This window comes from Phalacrocorax carbo, chromosome 1, assembly GCF_963921805.1.
Source record: "Phalacrocorax carbo chromosome 1, bPhaCar2.1, whole genome shotgun sequence".
In the NCBI taxonomy this organism is placed as follows: Eukaryota; Metazoa; Chordata; class Aves; order Suliformes; family Phalacrocoracidae; genus Phalacrocorax; species Phalacrocorax carbo.
The window spans coordinates 63976761-63987773 of NC_087513.1; the positions used below are offsets into that span (position 1 = coordinate 63976761).

At 49.7% G+C, this 11013-nt stretch overlaps 1 protein-coding gene across 3 annotated transcripts in view; it reads right to left on the bottom strand.

Annotated features, from left to right (window-relative positions):
* Positions 1-9253, bottom strand: part of DENND2A (DENN domain containing 2A) — a 61472-nt gene extending 52219 nt beyond the window's left edge. Inside the window, exon 1 of one of the 3 annotated variants that reach the window (XM_064456939.1) lies at positions 9083-9253. The gene's annotated coding sequence lies outside the window, so the exon portion shown is untranslated. Of the gene's footprint in view, positions 1-3886; positions 4020-9082 lie in introns of those variants that run through there. The other 2 variants (XM_064456911.1, XM_064456921.1) reach the window with 2 other exon arrangements.
* Positions 9254-11013: the final 1760 nt, after the last annotated feature.

Genomic DNA, 11013 nt, shown 5'->3' on the forward strand with positions numbered 1-11013 from the left:
AACCTCACTTCCAGGTCATTGCTTAGCTAAAGTTAATGGAGCAATGACAGTTGACACCACCTTGTTTTTCTGGTGATCTCATCCACGTACATCTCACTGTGCTTCATCAGTGTATCACCAAGTTATGCCGACTCTGTGAAACAACTAAAGGGAAGTTGCATTATGCAATCTTCTGCTTAATTCTGCATTCAAGGATTTCATGATAAGTCATTTCAAAACCTCCTCTGTTGCAAAATATTGTTCATAAGTTTAAAAAAGGATTTTAAAAGTTATATGTGCAACAGACAGTGAGGTGGCTGAACTTCTTAAGTCCCTCAGGAAAAAAGAATGAGTTTGTGATTACCTCTTTCCAGGCTTTTTTAAAAAATTCTTTTACTTAGAAAGAATGAAAAATCAATGTAATCCAAGGTCAGGCTTGATTTTTCAAAAAGCTGATCTTTAACAGGAACCTGAAGTGAAAATAAAATACCACTGCTGAATGCTTCCACAGGAGGGCAACCAAGCTGGTGACAGGGCTGGAAGGCATGTCCTATGAAGAGCAGCTGAGGACTTTGGGGTTGTCTAGTTTGGAGAAAAGGAGGCTGAGAGGTGATCTCACTGCTCTCTATGGCTTCCTGAGGAGGGGAAGTGGAGAGGGAGGTGCTGATCTCTTCTGTCTGGTCTCCAATGATAGGACACATGAAAATGGTCCAAAGCTGCGCCAGGGGAGGTTTAGACTGGATATTAGGAAGCATTTCTTTACCGAAAGGGTGGTCAAACACTGGAACAGGCTTCCTAGACAGGTGGTTGATGCCTCAAGCCTGTCAGTGTTTAAGAGGCATTTGGACAATGCCCTTAACAACATGCTTTAACTTTTGGTCAGCCCTGATGTGATCAGGCAGTTGGACCAGATGATCACTGTAGGTCCCTTCCAACTGAAATATTCTATTCTATTCTGCTAACAATAATAATCATAAAAATCGAATGGAAGGGCACCTTGAGCATGAATGAGCAGAGGGACTGGCATCAGCATATGTGAATAGTTTGGTTTGAAGACCAGAAAAGCTAGAATTTTTATTCCTGCAGTAATCGCTGGTCAGAGATGAACTCCTTCACTGCTCTGACAGGGCAACTCTGTTTCTGATAATGTTCCCAGGTTCCTTTGGATCAGAAAAATAATTCTACCCCATGCAAGTGGACGTTAAGCAAGTGGGACATGAAGCAATGTATTATGTGTCAGAATAAGTTAGTTTAAAAAGAAAACCCTCATAAAATTCTGACATTTTATGAAATTTGTGCCTTTTAGAGACAATCCTATTGTTCCTTGAAACACACCCAGAAGTGTCCTTCTCTGACTAGTGTAGGGATTTAACAGGGGAAACCTTTGTTTCCCACCAAATCTGTGTACACTAAACCATCCTACAAGTAAAGTTTCCTATTGCACAAACAAGAGGATACCGATGGGGCAAGCTTTAGCACAGGCTAAGAGGCAACAGCCATCAGTATCCTTCACCAACACAAGTACAGGATCGTTGTATGTGAGAGGTGACACAATGGCGAAACTTCAACCTGGAGTCACTTATAGTAATCTTGGGGTACAGAGACAGAAATCTGATGCAACAATCAGTTACCACATGTTGGTTTCCCAGTAGGAAACCTCTCAGTTCTCTCTTCGAGTTTGACAAAGCTGAAAAATGGCAGCCAGCTAGATAAGGGCTTCTTACGTTATCTGGAAAAAGCTCAGTACCTTACACATCTCTTCAGTGAGGAATTCTCTTGCAGAATTTGACTACAGATTGCTGCACATACAGCCTACCATGTCAAGGCAGGGAAAAACAGATTCTCAATTGCAGCCTGATGGCAAGCTCCCTGAACTCATGGAAAAGCTTCAATGGACTTCAGTAGACTGTGGAGGATGCCTCAGGGTCTGTTTTTGTCCAGATGTTGGTTTCTGAAGTGCTACATATGCTGGAGAAGACTCCCTTCTTGATTTTACTAAGAGGCATTTATTTCCCTTTGCTACTGTGCCACTCTGAGCTCTAGGTAACCCAAGACTCAACTCTTACCTAAAAGAAAAGGTGAAGCCTATATTCACAGCATGCTTTGCAGCTCAAACACGTTGTATTTTTTTACGTGGAAAACATATCCATCTTCGGGGGGGGAGGGGGCTGAACATCTTTAAAGAAAAAGCTCCAATAGTCTGAAAAGTCTCCGGGAGCTCCTTTCATTTTTAATCCAGCAAGGTGGTGTTTGGCTGACACTGGCAAGCAAACTCCTATTTATTACACGTGCTTACAGTGCCCTGTGAAATTTGCCTTCTCCCTCTACAACAGTCAGTGCTATCTATCACAAGAACATAATCCCCTAGGACAGGAGACCCGAGCCCCTTCACTGCTCTCCTCTGCAAACAGATGTGTGCGTGTTCCCCAGCTCTGTAGGTCACAGACAGCTTTTGGCACAGAACTTCAGCAGCTGCACATCTGCAGAGGGGAAAAGCTTTCAGCAAAAATTACAGAGGGTGTTCTCATCCTCCCCCTGCCTGCAAAGCAAGCTCCGCATTTGTTTCTCTCCAGATGACACCCTGATGGGTTGATTTAATCATTCACATATGCATGCCTATTTGCAATGCTAGTAAAATACCAGGGCTGTGACAGCATCTCACCTGAACTGCTCACAGTAACACGGCTTGTCAGCAAGCACTTGGCAAGAAGTCTCACAGGATATTAAGACGAAAGCAATGTTCAAGGACATCGCTAATATAAAATGATTCTACATAATACAACTGGGTGCGTCAGAGACCACTCATGATGACGAAAACACCTAAGCAGGTGTTTAATTTTAAGCCTATGCTCAAAGACCACTATCTTCAATTAGACTGAAGCTTGCAATGCATGAAGTCCTGTACGGACTTCCCTGAGCAGGAATGATGTACTGCACTGGGAGCCAAAGTGCTCTGCTGCGTGGATTTAAGTGTGCACTTAGACTGACATGCCTGCTTAAACGATTTGCCAAACTGGGGGCACTGTACAGAATATTTAAGTGCAGCAAGGTTACAGAAACACTTCACCACTTTGATTCCCAAAGGGAAATTTAATTAAAATGCAGAGCATCTAGCCATTTAAAATAACTCTGGTTACAAAGAGCAGTAAGTCCTTGCCCCCTGAAACAGCCTCTCTGGTGGATTGCCGGAGTCCCCAGTAAGTTTCTGGAAACACAACTTAACGTGCCTGAACTTGGTCAGGAGCCATCTGCTCTCAGGAATCTGCAGGATCACGAGCCTCCGTGCCTGGCAGCGTCCCACCCAAAACTCTTTTGTCCACTTCCAAGTGAGGTGGCACCTTTCCTCACTCAAGCTGCCCCTAACCATCATCGACACTCAACATTTTAAGTGTCTGGGCCAAATTTTCAAACGATCTCAGAGCCAAGCTTTTCTGACTGCTTCTCCGAAACCAGATTTTCTGCCAGGCACAGTCTCCTGCACAGATACCTAACAAGGAAAGACCCTTCCAAGAAAGGTTGGCACCCCCTATGCTGAACTGTTCAGCAAACCTGATTACTCACTATGATGCCTAAAGAGGAGCCAGGCATATGAAAATACAGCTGCCAGCATCAACTTGCAGAACCTATCTTTACACTAATCTCAGTCGAGATCAATAGCTCTCTGCTCTGTGTGTGCTAGAAAGAACATGAACAGTGACATAAACCTCCATCAGCATTAGCGATACTATTTTACAGAGGATATGAGATGAGACCTGCTGCAGTTAAAGGATGCCACAGTTGAAAACAAAGTAATGCCCCTCCAACAGCTCGTGCCACAGCTTCTGCCTTGTTAGTGGCACAGCACCAGCAGCAACTCACAAACCCCACTTCAGGCATCACAGATAGAGCTGATTAACAGCTAACTTACCTGCCTAGCTTCCTTCCTTTTGCTTTTTACTCTGATCTTCCATCACGCATTTCAAAACGATCCATGTCCCATATCCACACTCCTAGATGAGACCTCGTCAGCACCGCACGTGAAGCCAACTGCACGAAGAACCCTAGGGACGGCCGGGCCCATCTGTTAGAAGCTTTTCTCTGCGTGGGTTGGTGTTTTTATTTTAACTCCCTCTGCTTCTGGGCCCCTCTGTCTCTCGCCCCTCCCATCTCTCTCTCCCTCTCTGCTCATGAGGACAGAGTTTCCATCCTGGCTCTGGGCCAGCATGTGTATGGGCAAAGGCAGCGCTCAGGAAAAGCCATCTTCTGCTCCCTTTCACTGCATAAACACTGCAGGTTCCCAGCCCTGGAGCACAGGGCTGCACAAGAGCTTTGGCTGCAGGACTGAGGACCTGTGACTCCTGCACAGGCTGAACACAGCAGCCTGGCCACAGGGCACCCACCTCCTCTCCTGGCCCCCCTGCTCCTGATGAGCAACCTGAGGCTCTACCCCAGCTGCCCAGGAGTTGCTCATCAGATGGCCGACACAGACATGTCTCACGTTCAAAGGACCACATGTAACAGCACATAAAGGTTATAACAGGTAACATTCAAGCCAAATTCTCGTTTGTACAAGCGACTGAGTAAAGAAATCCAAAAAGAACCCAAGCACACCTGGCTGGCAGCGTTCCAGCAGTGGGATGATGACCTCACTGGAAATGTACCAGGCAGCCTCAAGACGTACTAACTCCTAACAAGTTTAATTTGTAAAAACTGACCTTTAATCACCACTGTAACTACTGAATCTGCCCTGCTAGATCCTGGAACTAACAGTATGCCAGCTGCAGCTGGTTTTCCTAACCTGGGGAGAGGAAGAAGCAGTGAAACAAAGGATGGAGAGTCTACCAGCACTCACAGTGTTCACTCCAGCAGGCCATTACTCTTTCGAGCTTCTATCTTTCCAATTACATTTGACTTCCCCTCAACTTTACTGTGGGACAGTGCTACTTGCAGAAAAGACAGAAATAAGGTTCTCAATACATGTTATCTGCATTAAAGAAATGAGTCCTAGTGTTTCAAACTTCTTGCAAGGAAGATGTCTCATGATCCCCCTTTTGGGGTCTTTGTCACACATGCATGGCACCCCACATTTGACCAGCAGATTTTTAGGCAATGTACATTTTTAGACCAGTACAAACCCAGGGGCTTTCAGCATAGGACTACCCTGGCCATCACACCAGGATAATCCCAAAAGCACAACCTCTGTTGGCAACTGCAATGGTGACAGACTGGAACCACATGGTTCAGAGCTGCTCAGAGCTGTCTCAGCACAGGCGGGACAGGACCGTCACGATGGCAGAGCCCCAAAGGTGTTTCACTGCAGGCTCTATGCTATGAGTTCCCACTGAGCTCCTGGCTCATTAAAAGACATGAACTGGTGAAGACTCATGTGCGCAGCAGGCAAGCATCCATTGCTCCAGTCAGGAACCGGACTGGGGACTTATGACTTTCACTTAATTAGTCCTATGTCTACAGACACAGAGCACATTGGCCCAATTAGGTGGTGAAGCATGTAAAATTTGGGACAGATCTTGCACAGGACTGGCCTATAGAGCCTCAAGTATTTACTTATGTAAGATAGTGATGATGCCTTTTAGTGTCATACTGACAACAGAGACCTTGAACTGGTCCTCAGCCTGTCCTGTGCCAGGCTTCCACCCAAGGACACAGTCCTGGGTTGGAAACCCAGGCTGTAGAGGGTCAGCAGCTCCAGGGACTCTAGCTTCTTTGTCTTAGACATCCAACGCCAAGGTCACCCAAGGTCCCTGCGGCAGGCTACATTTCAAAAGCATGGCTTTCATGAAGCCAGGAGCTTAACCATACGTTGTTCACAAGGCTGACCATGGACATGGAGAATGAAAGCAGTCTTTACTAAAACCTGGGCTGAAACTACCACCAAATGGCATGCACATTCACACATTTCAGCCTTTACTTTCATTTCTAGTAGTTAGGAAAGCCGCCTAGAGGTGAAAATCAGAGAAAAATCCCATAAGCAAGATAAGCCTGCTATTGTCCTTTCCGTTGCACTTCAGAGCTACGACCAAGAAAACATTGTCTCTTTCTCCAGCCTTGTCTGGGTAAAAACAGCGTACACAAATCAGTACCCCTCAGATGCAGTGTTATTTGAGCTGTATCTAGGCAATACCAGGCTTACTCATTTACTGTCAGAACTCAAATGCAACAAGGAATTTCTTTCTAGCTACATCCCACTCCCTTCTTCCCTGTGGAGTGTCTTCTCAGTCCTTAAGGAACTGCTATGCAAGTTCATTAAAAGCCCTATTTCAGCATTTCCTTCATACTAGAGGCCTCTTCCAGCCTGCTCTTGGGATCCTGCCAACAGGCATATCAGCCACTAGTACTTAAATCCTTCCGCTAAAAAATGCTTCCCTAAAGAGCTTATAACCTAGCTCTGGATGCCTAAGAGAGCTGATCATCAAAATTAACCAGCCTCAACAAGAGCTTAAGAGAGGTTCTTCTCCCCTCTCATAGGCTTAACGCTGCACTACAGAGTCTTTTCTCCCCTTGGTCTGGCCTCCACTTAGAAAGAAGCAGCACAGTTCCAGCCAGGAAATAAACATCAGGTGCTACAAAAAGAAGAGAGAACCAGCTGCCTTGTATGATGCATTCAGGGGGATCCAAAAGAACACAACACTTACCAGGCACTTCTGAAATACCCAGCATCTCCCCATGTTTTGTGGCTCTGTTGCATGAAGATCCGATTGGAGAATTTCTTAAACTTGGGACAAGGCTTGCATTTGCTTCTGTGCCCCCAGAGTACCCAGCAAAACAGAGGGTTTAACTCCTGTCCATATGAATTAGCTATTATGGCTGATATTCAGAATTACTCAGTGGAAAAGCTTCTACTCAGTTAAGATCACTTCTGAAGACCACAGCCTTGCAGCTTACATCGTCTTTATCATCTCCTTGTCAAAATGAACATTTCTAACATGTAAATACACCAGGCATGGGAGAAAGACAAGCATAGTGTAAGGGCTTGACAAAGGATCTAAATGCCCTTCTTGTTTTTGGAGAACAGAGAGCATCACGTGGCTGTCTCTGCAGACAAAATGTCCTAAAAGATTTCCCAAGGCAGCGAGCTGCAGACACCACCGAAAGCATCACTTGGGGACACTCCACATGCACTTGTGGTCTGCAAGGAGGATCGTGCTTGGGGATCTGAGCTGATGAACAGGGAGCAACTTCTGCGTGGGCTGTCAGGTTGGGGATGTGCCACAGGCCAGCCCAGGCTTCAGCACACAACCTTCTCACCCATAGGCAAAGAGAGGTCCCAGCTGAGCCATAAATCTTTAGCCTGCTTTTTACATTCTGGGTCGCTCCAGCGCCCTTTGTTTTCAGTGTTTTCTCTTCCGTTTCTCAAAGAGATGCTATATTACCCTGGGAAATCCTGTGGCTTTCCTCTCATTTCCATCCTTAAGAGTTTTCAGTTGTTTCCAAGACCATCCCAATGTGGTAGATACCCATTCTCACATGCTGAAACGCTCTTTGGATTATTTTAAAAAACCTAACCACACAAAATAAAACCCAAAAAACAACAACCACCAAACCCACAGACACTACCCTGATGACAACAATTCAGAATACAACACAAGGGTCGAGGAAACGCATTCCTTTCCTCTGGCAGGATGCAGTAACGACTCCCTTTCTGGTGGTTCAGAAACAGAGCCAGTACACTTTATTGGACTTTGCTACCACACACCAAGAATGAGCGGTCAGTAAAGTGGCAGCCAACACAGAAAAATAGCTTTTTAATCCACCAGCAACACCAGCAGCTCCCCTCCCAGTAGCAAATGAAGCTCCATGGAAAACCCTCTGCCCTTCTCTTTATCCTCCTGGCTGAGCTCTGCACTGGAGATGCTCCTCTCCAAAAGCAACAACTCTGCCTGAATGGCAAGAGCAAAGGTGGCCGGGAATACCTCAGGGTCAGGAACAGCTCCCATACAACATGCTGACCTGGCCAGGAAACAAACTGCACTCTTCGTAAAGAGCAGGATTAAGCACCCTGTGCTTAGCCCTTATGACCTGCTCCTGTGACGCTCCAGTGCCGCCCCAAGTAGTCAGAAAGGCTCCATCTCCACTAGACCACCCCTTTTCCAGTACCGAGCATCAAGAGCCAGCCAGGCTTCTTGGAGACTCATAAAACCAATCCCTCTGAAAGCACCCCAAATGCACCTTGCACAGTTTACCCTCCAGTTTGCATTTGACACCCTGGGACCAAGGCAGCAGACAGCTGTAAATTCTTCCTCCTTCCCTTCCCAGCTCTGTTTCCCCCCGACCCTGTGCCTAATCCATCAGCACCCATTGTCCCTGGGTACCACAACAGGAAGGTGAGTGGGTGTTTCTTGCCTTGGGACAGGTGAACACTCTCCAAGTGGGAGACGGAAGTGTCACCCTGTTAAGTTACGGGCAGCACCCGAGTGCGGACGTTTCCTCCTGCCAAGGGCAAAGCAAGAGAAAAGCAGGCTATTCAGCGCAGAAAGACAAAAAACCCCCAAAGCTAAGATCATGGAGAGAATCCAGGCTTTGCTGAAACCGAAGGGGACTTTGCTGCCTGCTCCGGTAGTGCCCGGGGCTTCCCCCAAAGAATTTGCTCAGCGTTTCCCTCTTTCCTGTTGCGGGAGACCGAGGCAGGGCTGAGTCCAGCCGGGGCCTCACGCTGGGCGGCGGGGGTGCCGCGGCTCCTCCACCCCGTCCCTCCCGAGCCACTCACTCGGGCCGGCTGTTCCTCAACGCGGCCGTCGCCCGCCCCGCGCCCCTCGGCTCTTCTCCCGCCCGCACCGGGCGGGGACGGCGGGAGAGGCACCGCTCCCCGGCCCGGCGGGAAAGCGGCGGGGGCGAGCGGCCGTGCCCTCAGCGGCCGGGAGGGTGTGTGTGCGAGAGGGGGGTTCGGCTCACGCCCCCCGGTTTCCGTCTCTACAGCTAAACGCGTTACCGGGGGCAGAAAAGCCAATCTGGGGGCTAAAGGGAAAAAAAGAATTAGCAATTGTTTGGAGCGGCACCGATCCCCGGCGCCCCGGGAGACGCGCGGTCTGCCGGAGGCTGCCTCCCGGTCCCCCTGCCCGCTCTCCCCCGGTAACCCCCACCACGGGCCTCCTCTGCGACCCCCTACCTTCCTCGGCGGCGGCGGCGGGGTTGGGGGGCCGTGCCCCGGCATGGCGGCGGCGGCGCCCGGCGCCGGGCTGGCGGCGTGCGGACGCGCGGATGGGGGCTCCCCGCCCGCCGCGCCATGCAGCGCCGCGCCGCTGCCGCCGCCCCCCGCCGGCACCGGCCCCGGCCCCGGCCGTCCTCCGCCGGGAGCCCCGCCCCATCAACCGCGACCGCCCCTCCGCTCGGGGGAGCGCGGCGTGCTGGGCTGCCGGCCGGCCTCCCCCAGCGGCCGTGGGGCGGTCGGCAGGGCTGGGGCGGGGGCGTGTGCGGAGGTGGGGGGTCATGGCGGTGGGGAGGGGGACGCACGGAGGTGGAGGGTCCAGCCTGTGGCAAGGCCAGAAGTTAAAAGATATGTGAACAAGACGCCTTTCTGGTTGCAAACAGAAATATCCGAGGGGAAGCAGAAAGTCCCTTCTTGCTGCCAAAACGGCACCAGTTACTCCAACAGGGTCCTGGTAACTGTGACGGTGCCTGATCGGCTCGCAGGCACTTCATGAGAAAGCAGCTGGCCAGGAGAGCCGCAAGGCTGCGAAACAATTTCCATCAGCCGACCTGCTCACCTGCGCAGGGCCGCAGTCCAGCTCCCTGCTGGGACAGGGTTTTACTTGGTCAGATCTGAGCCACCCATTAAAGCGAGGGAGGGATCCGGGTTAGAAAGTGGATTAATTCTTCCTACAGGTTTTTTGTTTCCAGGGTACATTAAAAATATCAGAAAGGGAATTTATTTTTTTTCCTCTGAGTAGAAATACGCAGTCAGTAACAGACACCCAAAGCTGGGAACCAACCGAACTCCCAGGGTGAAAAGCCACAGCTGCCAGCCCAAAGCCTCCCTGCACAAGACGGTAGCTTTGCTGAACAGCTGTGATGGCGACACGAGCTCAGCATCACCGTTGCGGTGGCTGTCCTCTAAAACACGCACTGTGACAAGCTGCGGTCACATACACAAAAGCTCCCAAAAGGGAGAGGTGGATGCTGTGGTCGTCAGCTGCATCCTCGGCAGCGGGTTCATTAGTTTCGATTTATAAAGGGCACGTGTCCTTTGCGAAGGAAATGAGCAACCCTCTGTAGCCCTGGAATCAGGAAGGAGATTGATACATTGCCAGTTGACTCGGGACTAAGCAGGAGACCTGACGCTGCCAACACCAGCCTCTCTGCGGGGCAGAAAGCCCAGGGTACAGAGCAAGCCTGGAAGATGAAACAACTCAGCATCTCAACTGAAATACCATCATCACCTCAGCAGACTTTTCCTTTTAATGTTTTTTTCTAGTAGCGATGCACCATGACATGCCCTCTGATACTTCCGTTACCCAAAGTACTGGCCATTTCATTAATGCCCTGCTAAGGAAATCACTAATAATCACCACACTTCACCTACCAGCACCAGGCTACCGCTAGAAAGCCTCAGCTTTTGCTTAAAAATAAAAAGGTCATTGCCAATTTCTGTTGTTGTGGAAAAAAAAGGAGAGGCAGCTGCCACCTTGCGATGGCTGAAGTAACCTCTGTGTTTCACCTGTAGCTTGATCCACCACACTGGTCCAAACCGACGCAGGCTTAAAACCAAGATGGCAAGAGCTCACCTTAGCTGTCAAAATGGATGGAGATGTCAAGCGAAAGTGTGAGCACTTTCCCTCTTGTCACCATGCACCGTGTCCCTGTGAGCGCCTGCTGACAAGAGGGAAGGGGCTTTTTGTCCTCCTCTGGCATAGTCTGAGGGGCCGCCCCTACCTAGGACACTACAGCTCAGTCAAGCTTTCCCCCCCCCCCCCCCCCACGGGGCTCAGCCGCCATCTGTGAGGCGGCTGAGAAACACCTCACGTTCCTTCGATGCTCGCGCTCCTGTTCCTTTAAGGGGCGGGCCGCCATAGCCCGCCGGCGCTGATTGGCTGGCTCCGC